General features: G+C 44.3%; 2 long non-coding RNA genes across 2 annotated transcripts in view; both read left to right on the top strand.

Moving 5' to 3' along the window:
• Nucleotides 1-51: 51 nt before the first annotated feature.
• LOC308595180 overlaps nucleotides 52-13,951 on the top strand; it is a 28,860-nt gene continuing 14,960 nt past the window's right edge. Inside the window, exon 1 of the long non-coding RNA XR_014011873.1 lies at nucleotides 52-167. This is a non-coding gene — a long non-coding RNA (uncharacterized lncRNA). The remainder of the gene's footprint in view (nucleotides 168-13,951) is intronic.
• On the top strand, nucleotides 4,851-7,070 carry LOC308595239. The gene is made up of 2 exons (XR_014011952.1): nucleotides 4,851-5,394; nucleotides 5,435-7,070. It is a non-coding gene; the product is annotated as an uncharacterized lncRNA (long non-coding RNA).

Raw genomic sequence — 13,951 nt, forward strand, 5'->3', positions numbered from 1 at the left:
CCTCGGCGGCCGGGCTCATTCCTCCTCTCTCTGCCCCGGCTCTCCCTTCTGAGCGCCTCTCCGCTGGCGCGAGGGGGCGCGGAAGCTTCTGCTGAGAAGATGGGAAGGTGACGGGGAAGCGGGGGGGGAATAGAGAGGCGAAGGCGGCTCTGGCGCTTAACGAGCAGGTGAGAGCGCGCGAGAGAAAAAAGGTGCCCTTGGGGACGACGACGCAGGAGAGGAATGGCGCGCGAGAGGAATGCGAAGAGGCAGCCGGGGAGGCTGCGGGGGGCGGAGGGAGACGCCAAGGGCGCGCCGGGGAGGGAAACCGAAGGCAAGGGCAGCAGACTTTGGGGGCAGGAGGCGAGCCAGGACAGACCAGTGGCGTAGCGTGGGTTGTCAGCACCCGGGGCAAGGCAAGTAATTTGCGCCCCCTAACCCGTGGATTTGCGCCCCCTAACCCTAACCCCCAGATGTTGCGCCCGGTGTGGCCGGCCCCCCCTGCACCCCCCACGCTACGCCACTGGGACAGACCCAGGGAGACGAGACCCAAGGCATTTGGGCACCCCACCATTGCGCCCTCGCTGCCTGCCAGGGAATCAGGGGAAGATCTACATCAGGAAGGGGTGAGGAAGCGTGACATCGAGATCTGTTGTCCCAGGGGGTCCTGCCACCTGAGGCGGTCACCTCACCATGCCTCATGGGTGGGCCAGCAGGGCTGTCTTTAGCATATGCGCCACTGGGGTGCAAAGATGCGCCCGGCGCCCCCAAATTTAGTTAATTCCGCGTGCACGGCGCCGTTGAGAATGACAAGCGCCATCGTTGAGTCTGACAAGCGCCACAGTTGTGAATGTCAAGCGCTGCCGCTGGTGTGGCAGGTCTTTGGTAAATGGGCACACAAAGTTGAAAGTCCTTTAGTGAAACAGTAGGCATACATTTCGGTGATACCTAGGTATATGTGTATTTTGTTTTTCGAGCTTGATCAAAATTATTTATTATTTCATAACAGGTAGATAGTTAAGAGCTTAGGTGGCTTCAGCGGCGGGCATGGTCACCCCCCAGAATTTGGCACCCAGGTGCCCCACACCCCGGCACTCCTGGGTAAAGATGGCCCTGTGGGCCGGCTCTGGGCCTCACCAGGTTGCCATGGGACTGGGTTGCCAAGCCGCCATTTTATATTACTGGTTTGCATCCCTCCTTTTTCTCCAAGGAGCTCCAGCTTCTCCCCCTCGTGATTTAATCCCTCACAACCAGTGCTATTTTTCTAAAAAAATTGGTGCCAGAACTCATTGTGAACACCTCCCTTGTTCTCTCGCATTACAGAGCCCACCTGAGAGGTGAGTTCCAGCTGGGGGGGGGAATGCCTGCCCACAACATTTAGGCTGAGACACAGGAACCGGAGCCTGGTCATCCAGTGAGGTTCACTGCCCTGTGGGGATTTGAACCCTGGTCTCCACACACACATACCCTCAGGGCCTAGTCCCTCACACTGAGCACTACAGCAGACAGTGCCCCTGCAGGCAATTCTACATGAGGAGCGCTGTGGGAAATTGTGACACCTAGGTGTGCGGTGGGGCTAAGGCAAGCACCATGCCTCATAGCCATAGGTTTGTGACAGGGCATTTTCTTGGGGCTCTACATTTGGCCTCCCACCTGTGAGTGAACCCCTATGTGCTTCACCCTCGTTGGACTGAATGTTGTCCATTTTTATTATATTTAAGCAATATGATGCAGTTAGTTGATTTTATTTTTACAAATATTTCTAGACCACCCCTCATGCAAAATATGCCTTTAGATTACAGTCTGTCATAGTTACCTGTAAATCCACTAAAAATCAATCCTATATCTTTGCTATATTGCAGCAGTGCAACAGAATCCTGTACAGCAGTGGTCCCCCATTTTTGAAAATGTTTTTATCTCTATGGTAGTTTTTGTTATGTTAATGGTGCCACAGACCCCATGAGTGGGTTGTGCAGACCTCCTGGGGTCCACAGACCACCAGTTGGGAACTACTGCTGTTCAGGTTTACTTGGAAGCAAGTCCCACTGTGTTCATTGTGGCTTGCATTTAGCAAGTCTGATTGAGATTGCAGCATCCTAACTGTATGTAATAGGCCAGGGAGTAAACCCTGTTAAATGGAACAGCAAACATGCACAAAATTGTGCTGTTAGTATTGGTGTTCTGAAAGGCACCAGATCACCTTAGCTACTCCTACAGAATTACATGTTTCCTGCTGCAGTAAACTGAGCTGAAACGTACTTACAGACTTTGAGAGGAATAAAAGGGCATGAAATTTGATGCAGAACTGGGGACCAGTTTAAAGGAAAGCACTTCCGTTCCAGATTCTGAATAGTGGATTTCATTAAGATATCTGTGTGAGACAAAGTAAGAGAAACAGAACCTAGACTATTTATATATATAGCAGGCAGGGGTGGGCTTTGGTAATATGGTGCCTTGAGTGAGGCAAAAATTTTGCCCCCCCAAATGTATCTTCTCAGTTATGGATCTTATCAATTTAGCACCAGCTTGGCACCCTGCTACACTGTCCTAAATCTGATGCTGCAGCAGGGGAGGTGGGAACCTGTGGTGCTCTGGATGTTGTTGGACATTTCAGCATGATCAGAGATGATGGGAGATGCAACCCAACCACAGCCAGAGATCCACAGATTCCCCATCCCTGATATGAAGCATTTAAGGATAGAAGCAGGCTTGGTTCTCAAGGGCTACAATCTGGGACACAGTTGTGGGGAGACTAAATCTGCCTCTTACCCCAGAGAGTAGGGCCAGTGAGGAATATAGTTTGAACCTTACCTCATATGCAACCCTTTGGTTTCTCTCATATAAGTCAATTGCCGCCATTCCCTTGGTTAAAAAACTTGACATTCATGGGAGAGTGGGGAGGAGATGCGGGGAAATGAAGTGCTGCCTTTGTAGACAACACTGCTGTGTCTCTGATTTGATTGCCTGCTGTGTTTTCTGTGACCCAGACACCTGACAGCTTCATGAATAATCCTTTTAACAAATGAGAAGCCACATGTCTGACCTAACGTGATACTGAAATACATTGCAAGAATTCGTGCAGAAACAAAGAAGAAAATTACAACTTATGCTTTTTAAAAAATCTGTAAGTGTTGCCCTCATGTTCACTGCTGGTGAATATCATGCCAGGGCCCTCTGCTACAACCACTCTTGGCACACATTTAAGCATGGCAAAAGATACCCGTAAACATCTACAATGCATGCAAAACATTAATACCCATCCATCAACTGGAATGGTTGTGTCTTTCAATGGCCCTGTGTCTTTTTCATCACATAGTGTACCGCTGTAGCAACCTCCCCTCTTCATTGGCAGTTTCATTGTTCTTGACAGGGACACTGTGTATCAGAACCTTCGCCCAGCGTAAGTTCAGACCTGGTGAGGAAAAGATATGACAACCTTTTGTTAGAGATAGAGTCTGGTGAAATCCAGAATTCTGCAGCCTTGAGGACTTCAGACCAAAGCAAATGTGGGTAACTTCAGCCAATGGAGGTCCACTGGTTAACATGTTAGCATTATCCTGTCTCCAGTGTTCAAAACTCCCATTGTTCTAGGTGCATTTTCAACAGGGGATGTCATTAGCGTGAGCAGTTTCTAAGCTCTGGCTGCAGTACTGCACCCAAAATTTCACATTAAAACTGCAGAGTGGAAGAAAAGGAGGGCCTTTTTCTGCCTCCCCACTTCCAGTTACTCTCTGAAGACTGGAGAAGAGACCCTCTTAAGAATATTAGGGGGGTGGGCAGGGGAAGGACCAGACCATGTGAAAACAGAATGTAATATTTTAGCTGCAGTTCATTCCTTTTCAGCTTTGTATTCTTGTTATAAAAAGCCCATTCAGACATTCCGTTGTTGCGCCCATAACCTAGGTTTAAGGTGCCATTTAGCTCCTAGCTTTCGTATCTCAGTTTTTAACACCGCCTATCGCTACTGAATCCTGAGTGGCTTCCAGACAACCTGTTTATTTGAGCATTCATCCTGATTTGTTTTCACAAGGCTTGTGTGGAATTTATATGATGCCTGCTCTTTATTGAACAAGCATTCATCCTGATTTGTTTGTGCAGAGGTTACAGGTCTCCCTGATAATCGATTGTTAATCCCACACTTTTTAGTGTATTCTTTCAATCACTTACTTCAAAAAGTCTGGTTTGTTTAGGGCTTTTAGGTGGGTTTGTTGCATTAGAGCACCACAATCCACATTGATCACACAAACCTAAATTTACTGGTGTGTACTTTAATCCTCCCCATGAAATAGTAACAGTCTGCAGGCTGTTGTGTCTTTCCTGCTTTGGGGACATTAACAGGAAATGGTCAGAAGCTTGGTATCTTAGGACAGTGGTTGGGAACCTTTGCCCCTTACTCCCATCAACCTCAAGCAGCATGACCCATGAACCATAGGTTATAGGAGCCATAGTTCTAAAACATCTAGAGGTGATTCCTGCCCTAGGATACTGGTTTGAGAAGTTACCATAAACCTGAGAATATGACACATTTTCACTCCACATTCTCATAGAGCTAACTCACCTTGCCACCTGATTGTCAGCTTGCTGTACACTGACTGAATTAAAGTTGTGGTTTTTTTTAAAGACTATCAATATCTTTATGATCCAGTGTCATCTTAATGAACCCAAAGCAACATAAAAAAATTCCTTCCAGTAGCACCTTAAAGACCAACTAAGTTAGTTCTTGGTATGAGCTTTCGTGTGCATGCACACTTCTTTAGATACACACGAAAGCTCATACCAAGAACTAACTTAGTTGGTCTTTAAGGTGCTACTGGAAGGAATTTTTTTATTTTGACTATGGCAGACCAACACGGCTACCTATCTACTACTGGAACCAAAGCAACATGTTGGTTAAACATGCATTCTACTAGTGAATAAGGCAAAACCTATTTCACAAAGAAGTGTTGGAACAGGACAGAACAATTATAATGGCTATGCAACTCACAGGAAATAATATATTTTACTGATCTTCTTTCATCGCATGGATATTGTGACAACTGAAGGGATAATGATGCTAACAAGATTTGCATGCCTGTTCTACAAATCGTGCAACTGTGACTATAGCTATAGATTAAATGCATTTCCCTGTTTTTGATTGAGAGCTCTTAATCACTTGAGCTCACTTCATTCTTACAAAAGCCATGAAATAACCAACCTCTGAAGGGGAAGGTGTAGTGTTTTGGAAGTTTTATCATTATAGTATTTATCAGTATAGTATTGGAAGATCTCATGGTGAGGTCATTGTGGTTGCAAATAATCTCATGTTTACCATTTGGATTCTCCTCTTAAGAATTGAAATGAAAAAGTGTTTACATACCTGCTTTGATTCTGTTATTTGCAGAGTTGTTATGTTGTTATCACTTGGCATCCTTAGTAGTTTCAGTTTCCTCCTTTGCATTTCCTCTCCTAGTCCAAGTTGCTCCTGGTTGCACAGATTCTATCTTTAACAAGTTTTTCTTTTTCAGGGGGCTTTGATGATGAATGTTGACTTTTATACTTGGTTCTTTGTAACTATTCAGTTCAGCCAGATAACTTTCCTTATCTGTTCTGAAATAGGTGATGCGTCACTGAATCAGACAAAGTTGAAGGAAGGAGGCCAATGCTTGATAAGGAGTTAGAATGAATGGGAGCTGGAGGATGGCTAATGTCCAAATGCAATCTCACATTTCAAGAGCTGTGAACTTTACCTGCTCCCCTCCTCTATCTGTCTAGCTGTAGTATTTTATATACTTTTAAAATAAGATTTCTTACCTGCCCTTCACAATACAGGCCAAGGCAGATTACAGCAATATAATCATAGAGATATAAAAACAAATACAAAAGATACAATCATAAAAACAAGTAAAACAGTCCCAACCAAAACAAAACAGTATAGATTCAACAACAAAAAGCTGAAACTGTCAAAGGACTTGTTAAAAGGGTACATCAGTATACTGAAGTAGATGTGAAAAGAGGATGCTAGACACATTTGAGTAGCAAAGGAGTTCAATAATTTAGGGGCTGCCACCAATAAATCCTTCTCCCCTCTCCCGGTACTTTGATATTTTGGGGGTGCATCCCATTCTTTTCCAGACACCTTACCCCTCCCTCAATGACGACCCATAGTAGCTGACATATCTTCTTTCTCCTGCCTTAAATTTTAGCTAGATCCCTCCTTGTCCCCTCCTTCCCCGTGTTCAGAACTCCTCCTCCTCCATTGTCTCTTCAGGAATAGTCTATTCTGATCTCAGCAGAAAGGCACTTGCCACTTACATTCCCTCAAGGGAAATCTTTTTAACCATATTAAAAGGGTTCTAAAGAACCCCATATAAAATAAAATGAGACTAATTACAGGGAAGCAGGCATTTTCGCTTGCTTCTCAGTGGTTCTGGGGCATGATCTAATAGGTCCTGTAGGTATTTGTGAAAGGCTGGGAGTCCTGGATGCGCTGCTCTGTGTCTTGCTTGCCTTTTCCCACCTGGCCTGGGAAGGCGGGGCCCTGACTGACTCCAGCTACAAAAACTAAGGCTGCTGAACTGACCCTTGCGCTGGGGTATTATTTAGAGGGAGGTTGTTGCAGTTATTGATATTAATTTTTTGTATCTTTATTTTTAGATCTTATTAATATTTATGTGGAAATCTGTTGGTTGTGTCCTTTTTGATGTGTTTTATTTATTGTTCACAATTACTTTTGTTATGTTTGTAATTATGTATTTTTTCATGTTGTAAGCTGCCTTGAGCCTGGTTTTAACTATGGAAAGACGCCTTACAAATAAAATAATGAATGATTGGGGATGCTAGCCCCCAAGGCAACAAACAAACAAAAAAGTCACAACCAACTCCATCGTGAACTCATGGCCCCATGGCACTTCTAGGTTATGCTAAAAATAATAATAATCCAAGCCTTTTTTCTACCTGATTTCCCTCTACCATGGGAAAAGTAAATGTAATCTTTCCCACGATATTTTAAACGTTTTAATTGTTTTATTGCATGGTTTTATGGTTTTACTGCTTTAAACTGCTTTGATATATATTTTTATGATATAGTGGTAAATAAATATTTTCATAAATAACATTTTCCTTATTCTCATCATCATGTCCACTTTAAGGCACTCTAGAGAAAGAAAGAAACTGCTACCTTGCATGTAACTTTTTCTCTTCCTGGCTCTTCTACTTTCCTCACAGCAAAGTCAAGTCTCTAAGATGCCGCCTCATAATTCCATATAAGGCCATGCCCCACCTCTGTTATCTCTTCTCTATAAAATAGCAGTTAAGCATATGGTCCAAATAACATGTGGGTGGTTTATAAACCCATTCTTCTCTGTATGTATCTATACTGGTGTTTCAAGCTGTAAAAGATAATTCTTCTAAATCAATGTGGACCATTACCATGTGATCTTATGCCTAAACCCCATTACTCTTTTGTAAAGAGCTGGCCTCGCAGAGTAAGCACCCTCATATTTTGTTCTTATTGGTCAGTGCTAAATGCCCCAGAGTAAGCAATCATAGCCAATGCATGTTTTTTCCCCATGTGTACACAATTGTATTCAGTAAAGATCCCAAGATGTGTATTCTTCGAATTAGAATACATATGTTAAGTTATAGGTTAGCGTGCATTTGTGTACAGATATGATAGCAAATCTAGTAGCAGTCCATGAAGCATATTTTGATACCAACTGCATAGGGTATTTGAAGACATTAAGGAGCCACCTAATTTTTACCCTGAACTAGCTGGCTATAGTACATTAGGAAGAGATCTATACCTCTTCACTTGGCACAAGAGAATAGCATAGCACAGCTTGTAATAATAACCTGTGCTTTGAAAGTTCCCACAATTACTTTGAAGCAAGTGGCACAATGTAGGGAAAAATATACCCAGGATTCTAACCAAGTCCTACACTCTTGCCTGCATCACTTGATAGGTGTGTGGATTTTTCTAAAAGTATTTTGGGCTTTGGCACCTCTTAGGACGATATATTTTTCACACAGGCCAGATTTGTTGTTGTTGTTTAGTCATGTCCGACTCTTCGTGACCCCATGGACCAGAGCACGCCAGGCACTCCTGTCTTCCACTGCCTACCACAGTTTGGTCAGACTCATGTTGGTAGCTTCGAGAACACTGTCCAAACATCTCGTCCTCTTTGCATCCATATGTTTTCCCTAAACACCTGTGTGGGATTTATATCTGGGGAAAGTTGTGGAAGAAATGGGTTAAATTTCATCTTCTCCAGTGCAGTGGTCCCAATACAATGTAGGGGATCCAACAGCTGTTTTAGAGGAAATATTATATATAAAAAAACCAAGAGATTATCCTAGATCATCCAGGCTGGTTCTTATAAACAGAATGCCTATATGGCAGCATCCTGATACCCATTTGGGCACTATATTGTGACGTGCACTCCACTGGTGAGAGATTTCATGGGTGCATTGTCAATGACAATGTGTAGATCACTGCCAGTTTCTTTTATACTGGGAGTAGATCGCAGTCTCTCGGGAGTTGGACGGGCCTGCTATAAAACAACAACAAGCAGTTGTGTAGCCTCATGACATGTGAATAATCCCCTGGCAAACGTATGGCTCAGCAAGAGGAATCAGTATTTTGAAAGTGCTGCTTCATACAATGAAGAAAACTCCTCACAGTTCCATCATTCACACAGCACATCTTTGTTGTTTGAAGGGCGCATGCCTATCTGAAAAGATATGCTAAGCACATCTCCAGAAGCTGAAACAGGCCAGAGCTTTTGGGCATATGGTGTTTACCATGATTGCTCCAGATTGTGGCTTTGGATATTCTGAACAAGTGTGGGGAGAGGAAACACATCCCATATGTGCTGCCTTTGCCTCTTGTTGTTAAGAATATTCACAGCCACTCAAAAGCTGCAACTCTAAACATGCTTCCTAGTCCCACACTGAATTCAGTTGGATTTAGTATCAAGCAAACATGGATATTCATAGTATTTAATAGGAAACCTCTGCAAGCAGGCAACTGTTTTTGTCATATGTTAGAGCCGGTTTTATTGGTTAAGTTAATAAATTATTTTCCTTCTTTCTGTAATACTTAAACTATTAGGAGAAATAAATGTGAAAGCATGCTGAAAGCACTGGTCTAAGCAACAGTGAAGCGTTTTAGTTTATGTGCCTCCTCATTCCTGGAATTCAACAGAGATTTCTCCATTTCTGGCAAGGCAGTTCCAAAAAAGGTTTGTCTTGTAAACATGCTAGAGTTTTGAAAACACATAAAGGTAAAGGGACCCCTGACCATTAGGTCCAGTTGTGACCGACTCTGGGGTTGCGGCGCTCATCTCGCTTTACTGGCCGAGGGATCCAGCGTACAGCTTCCGGGTCATGTGGCAAGCGTAACTAAGCCGCTTCTGGCGAACCAGAGCAGTGCACAGAAACGCCGTTTACCTTCCGGCCAGAGCGGTACCTATTTATCTATTTGCACTTTGACGTACTTTCAAACTGCTAGGTTGGCAGGAGCAGGGACCGAGCAACGGGAGCTCAATACAGTATATTAAATCATACTTAGAGCCAAGCTTTTGCCTTCTGATTAAGGCTGACAATTTAATTTTTGTATATCTAGTTTTCCTTTTCTCTTTTGAGATGCTATATAAAATCACTGCAGTTTTGAGTGCTGCATTAAAGCATAATAAAATCAAAATCATGATTTTCTTTTTGCAACATGTACACTTCTTATTTAATAACTGTATTGTTTCTCAGCTGCCCCCTTTCAGCTCTGCCCACCGGAATGTAGAATCTCTGATCCAATTATCATCATCATCATCATTTTTAATTTGTATACCGCCTTTCTATCTTACAATACTCAAGGCGGTTTACAAGCTGAAGAAACAAAAAATGTACATCTTATAACAATCTAATACAATACAAAAATGTGATAATAAAACATAACTTTAAAATAGGCAGCCTACATCAAAAAAGTAACATTCAACAATCAATTAGAATAGTATAAAATAATATCAACATAAAAGTTAAACAGAAAGTTCAACAGTTACAATAATATCTAAACTATAATCAATAAAACAACGGCAAGCCACAGTACATAAAACAATACAGTACACATTGAGAAGCAGAGGGCAGAGCAAGGCAGGTGGAAGGAGGCCTTGCCTGATGGAGTCTCCCCCCTCACAGTTCTTCCTCCAGGCACAGCTTCCTTATGAGGAGACCCAGGGCCGGAGGGTGGGGCAAGGCAGGTGGAAGGAGGCCTTGCCTGATGGAGTCTCTCCCCTCACAGTTCTCCCTCCAGGAACAGCTCCCTTATGAGGACTTCTAGGGCTTGAGGGTGGGGCAAGGCAGGTGGAAGGAGGCCTTGCCTGATGGAGTCTCTCCCCAGGCAAACTTCTGTGCCATCTTGAAGAGGCTCCTTGGTTTCAAGTCAGTGTTCCAAGTGCATAGATTGGCTTCTGACTGCTTTGTATGTACGGGAGGGTTCAGAGTTTGATGGATTTCCCAGTTGGAAAGCAATGACTGAAATATGTCAGTCGTGACCAGGGAAGTTTTCAAGACTTTAGAAGGAGGAGGTTCTTTATCTGAGAGCAAGCCCTGTACCAGCAGTTGGCCATGCCAGCTACTGGCAGCTCAGAAGGGCCCCTTGTCAGCTTGACCTGACTGCATGGGCCTTGCTGTAGCCCTTACTCCTGGGTGGCTGTTTTAGCAGTGAGCACATGGTGGTGCCACTGTTGAAAAAGACCTCTGTAGTGGCCGACTGCCTGTCTAATTTTCCCAACATACAATGTGCTGGTCTGTCTCAAAAGACAATGGAGCGCGCCTCTGGGAATGAAATCAAACCACTGGAGAATCACAGCGCCTGCTGTGGCTGCAGAGGCTGATCCATCTGTAGATCTATAGTTGGGGTTCAACTATAGACAGAAATATGTGTTGCTGCTGTTAAAGAAACAAAAGAAGAGAAACAGCAGCCACTGTGTGAGAGAGGGGGCGGGACAGTCCCATGCCAAGGACCCCCTGAGGTCTGGCAATGGGAGTTGGAGTCTAGCAATACTTGGAGGGCCACAGGTTCCCACCCTGCTCTGTTTGGTCACCATGCTGGTGAGTTCTGTTGGCCTCATATTGACTTCAATAAGTTGTGTTGACTTATTGAACTAGAGCAGTTCAACAAGTGGCACCTATCTGGGTTGCCTGAGTCTTGTCTAGCACTGTGACAGATTAATGAATCCTGCATTTAGTCCCATGACACATGCTTCCTACTGCAGCTATGAATGTAATTCCTTATTTTTCTAATGCAGCAATTTGTTTCCTTCCTTCGTAATCTGATTTTTCAATTTCCACAGAACTATCTTGAAGGGTTAAGAGCATTAATAAAGTTCAAATGTTTTTAATAAAATGGGTGCCTTTAATTATACCCTTTATTTTGCACTAGAAATTATGACTCTAATAAGAAGAGGAATGGTTTGAAAATGAGTGACTCACGCTCCCTGGTTTTATGGAAGTTTACTAGTTGGTACGTTAAGTCACTGAGGAATAAGGAAACACTAATTATATTGTCTGAGACTGACCGGCCTCATTCTTCAAGCAGCTAACTGAGTTGCTTTGTGCATTTATATCTACAATAATTGGATTCTGAGACTCAGAATAGATGCTTTAATTAAATTGTAGAGTAAGGATGGCTTTTTTTTAATGTTATACAATGTATCACTTTTTTAAATACATGAGGCTTCTACATTTGCCTCCCAATAGTTTTATAGGTCAAAGCCTCGTTTGAAGAAGCTAAATGCCATGCATGAAATGAAGCATGCCCGAACTTCCAAATACTCTTGTCAATTGACTTGATTTCCACATTACACATGCTTCCTTATTTAAAGGGGTATTCGGATTTTCCTCGCCTATTTTAGAATCCCATGAAGGGAGCAGTGCCTTGCTTATTCAGGCTGCCTCTGCCTTCGTCTTACTTACCTCTCCTCTGGTGGTGAGTCACTTCTGGCAGCTCCTTCTCCTTTCCATGGGGGCATAGATCAGGGATAGGCAACCTAAGGCCCAGGGGCCGGATGCGGCCCAATCGCCTTCTCAATCCGGCCTGCGGACAGTCCAGGAATCAGCGTGTTTTTACATGAGTAGAATGTGTCCTTTTATTTAAAATGTATCTCTGGGTTATTTGTGGGGCCTGCCTGGTGTTTTTACATGAGTAGAATATGTAAAGGTAAAGGGACTCCTGACCATTAGGTCCAATCGTGACCGACTCTGGGGTTGCGGCGCTCATCTCACTTTATTGGCTGAGGGAGCCAGCGTACAGCTTCTGGGTCATGTGGCCAGCATGACTAAGCCGCTTCTGGCGAACCAGAGCAGCGCATGGAAACGCCAACCTTCTGATCGAATTCGAACTGCCGACCTTCTGATCGGCAAGTCCTAGGCTCTGTGGTTTAACCCACAGCGCCACCCACGTCCCGTAGAATATGTGCTTTTATTTTAAATGCATATCTAGGTTATTTGTGGGGCATAGGAATTCGTTCATTTCCATATATATATATATATATATATATATATATATATATAGTCTGGCCCACCACATGGTCTGAGGGACAGTGGACCAGCCCATGGCTGAAAAATGTTGCTGACCCCTGGCATAGATATTTGGGGGAGGGAGGCAAGAGGCAAGATGATACCAAGTGCCTTTTTGCCTTCCTCTGCCTACAATTGCTGGGAGGAGTGTGTCTGTCACTGTCTTGTGGATTGTAAAACACAGTGGGAGCTCAAATACGGAGGCTCTATCCAACTCTTTTATGTAGTGCAGTGTTTCCCAACCTTTTTTGGGCAAAGGCACACTTGTTTGATGAAAAAAATCTCGAGGCACATCACCATTACAGCCCCGTGACGTCAGCGCGCAGCGTCACGCCGGGAGGGACGCACGAAAGTGTAAGCTTCAATTTTTTTCCCTCCCCCTTGCCGGGGAACCTCCAAGCTTTGGGGGTGGGGGGGGGAGGAGGCAGCAAAGCGAGGCAGGAAGGAGAGCGCGGCTTGGCTGGGTGAGCTTTGGCAGGGGCAGGGAATGAGAGCCGCGAGGCGGGCGCTGCGGACGGAGGCGCTGCCCGCCGAGCTCACAGGCAGCCAGGCAGGCAGACGGCGAGAGCCCCGCGCTGGGCGGCCTCTCCTCGCCGTCGCCGCCCCGCCTCTCGCCGCCCGACTCACCCGCCTCCCTCCAGGCAACATCTCACGGCACACCAGGCAACATCTCGCGGCACACTAGTGTGCTGCGGAACAGTGGTTGGGAAACACTGATGTAGTGCATGTGCAAGGTTTTTGTGTCAGCAGTCATGTGGGTAGGTTCTTTTTCGCTCTCTCTCGCCTCCTCTCTGTTTCCCCAATCTTATATTGTCTATAACAAAGAATATCTCACATAGAATGTAACAGATCTGTTGAAAAGGTTCTATGAACCGAAAACAGAGACACTGTATGTACTTTTGTAATTCAAGAAAATCTTTAATGAAAACATTTTTAAAAAATACTTACACTCTTTGGCACTATGGCCTTTCCATGCTAAATGCAAATTGGCAGAAATTGCACCTGCATACCTGGTTCTCACCCATGCACCCATTTCTGAAATGTCTTGTGCAAACTACCCCTGTCTTCAGGTAACAGCTTTCCATGTTCTCCCAGCAGTGGCAGCCAGTTATGTGGAGCAGGGTGAGGAACTAAAGAGTATTCTATAATTACGTCCCAAGTTATATTATCCATGATGATGGGAGGACCAAGACACACACGGCTGCAGTTTTCAGCAACAGCCACCCACACATGGAGCATAACATTCAGTTTGGCCCTATGGCAAATTTAAGGCAATGATGCAAATATAACTTCAAGACATAATGGCTGAGAAGTTGTAATACCACGCAGTGCATTATGGGAGGTTATGCTTCTAACAAAGTACAAAATTTTTGCATACAAACTGCTAGGAGCTGAGCACTAAGGAGAAATAACAGGTCAGATA

The sequence above is a fragment of the Podarcis bocagei genome, assembly GCF_964188305.1.
Source record: "Podarcis bocagei genome assembly, chromosome: 9".
NCBI classification, from domain to species: domain Eukaryota; kingdom Metazoa; phylum Chordata; class Lepidosauria; order Squamata; family Lacertidae; genus Podarcis; species Podarcis bocagei.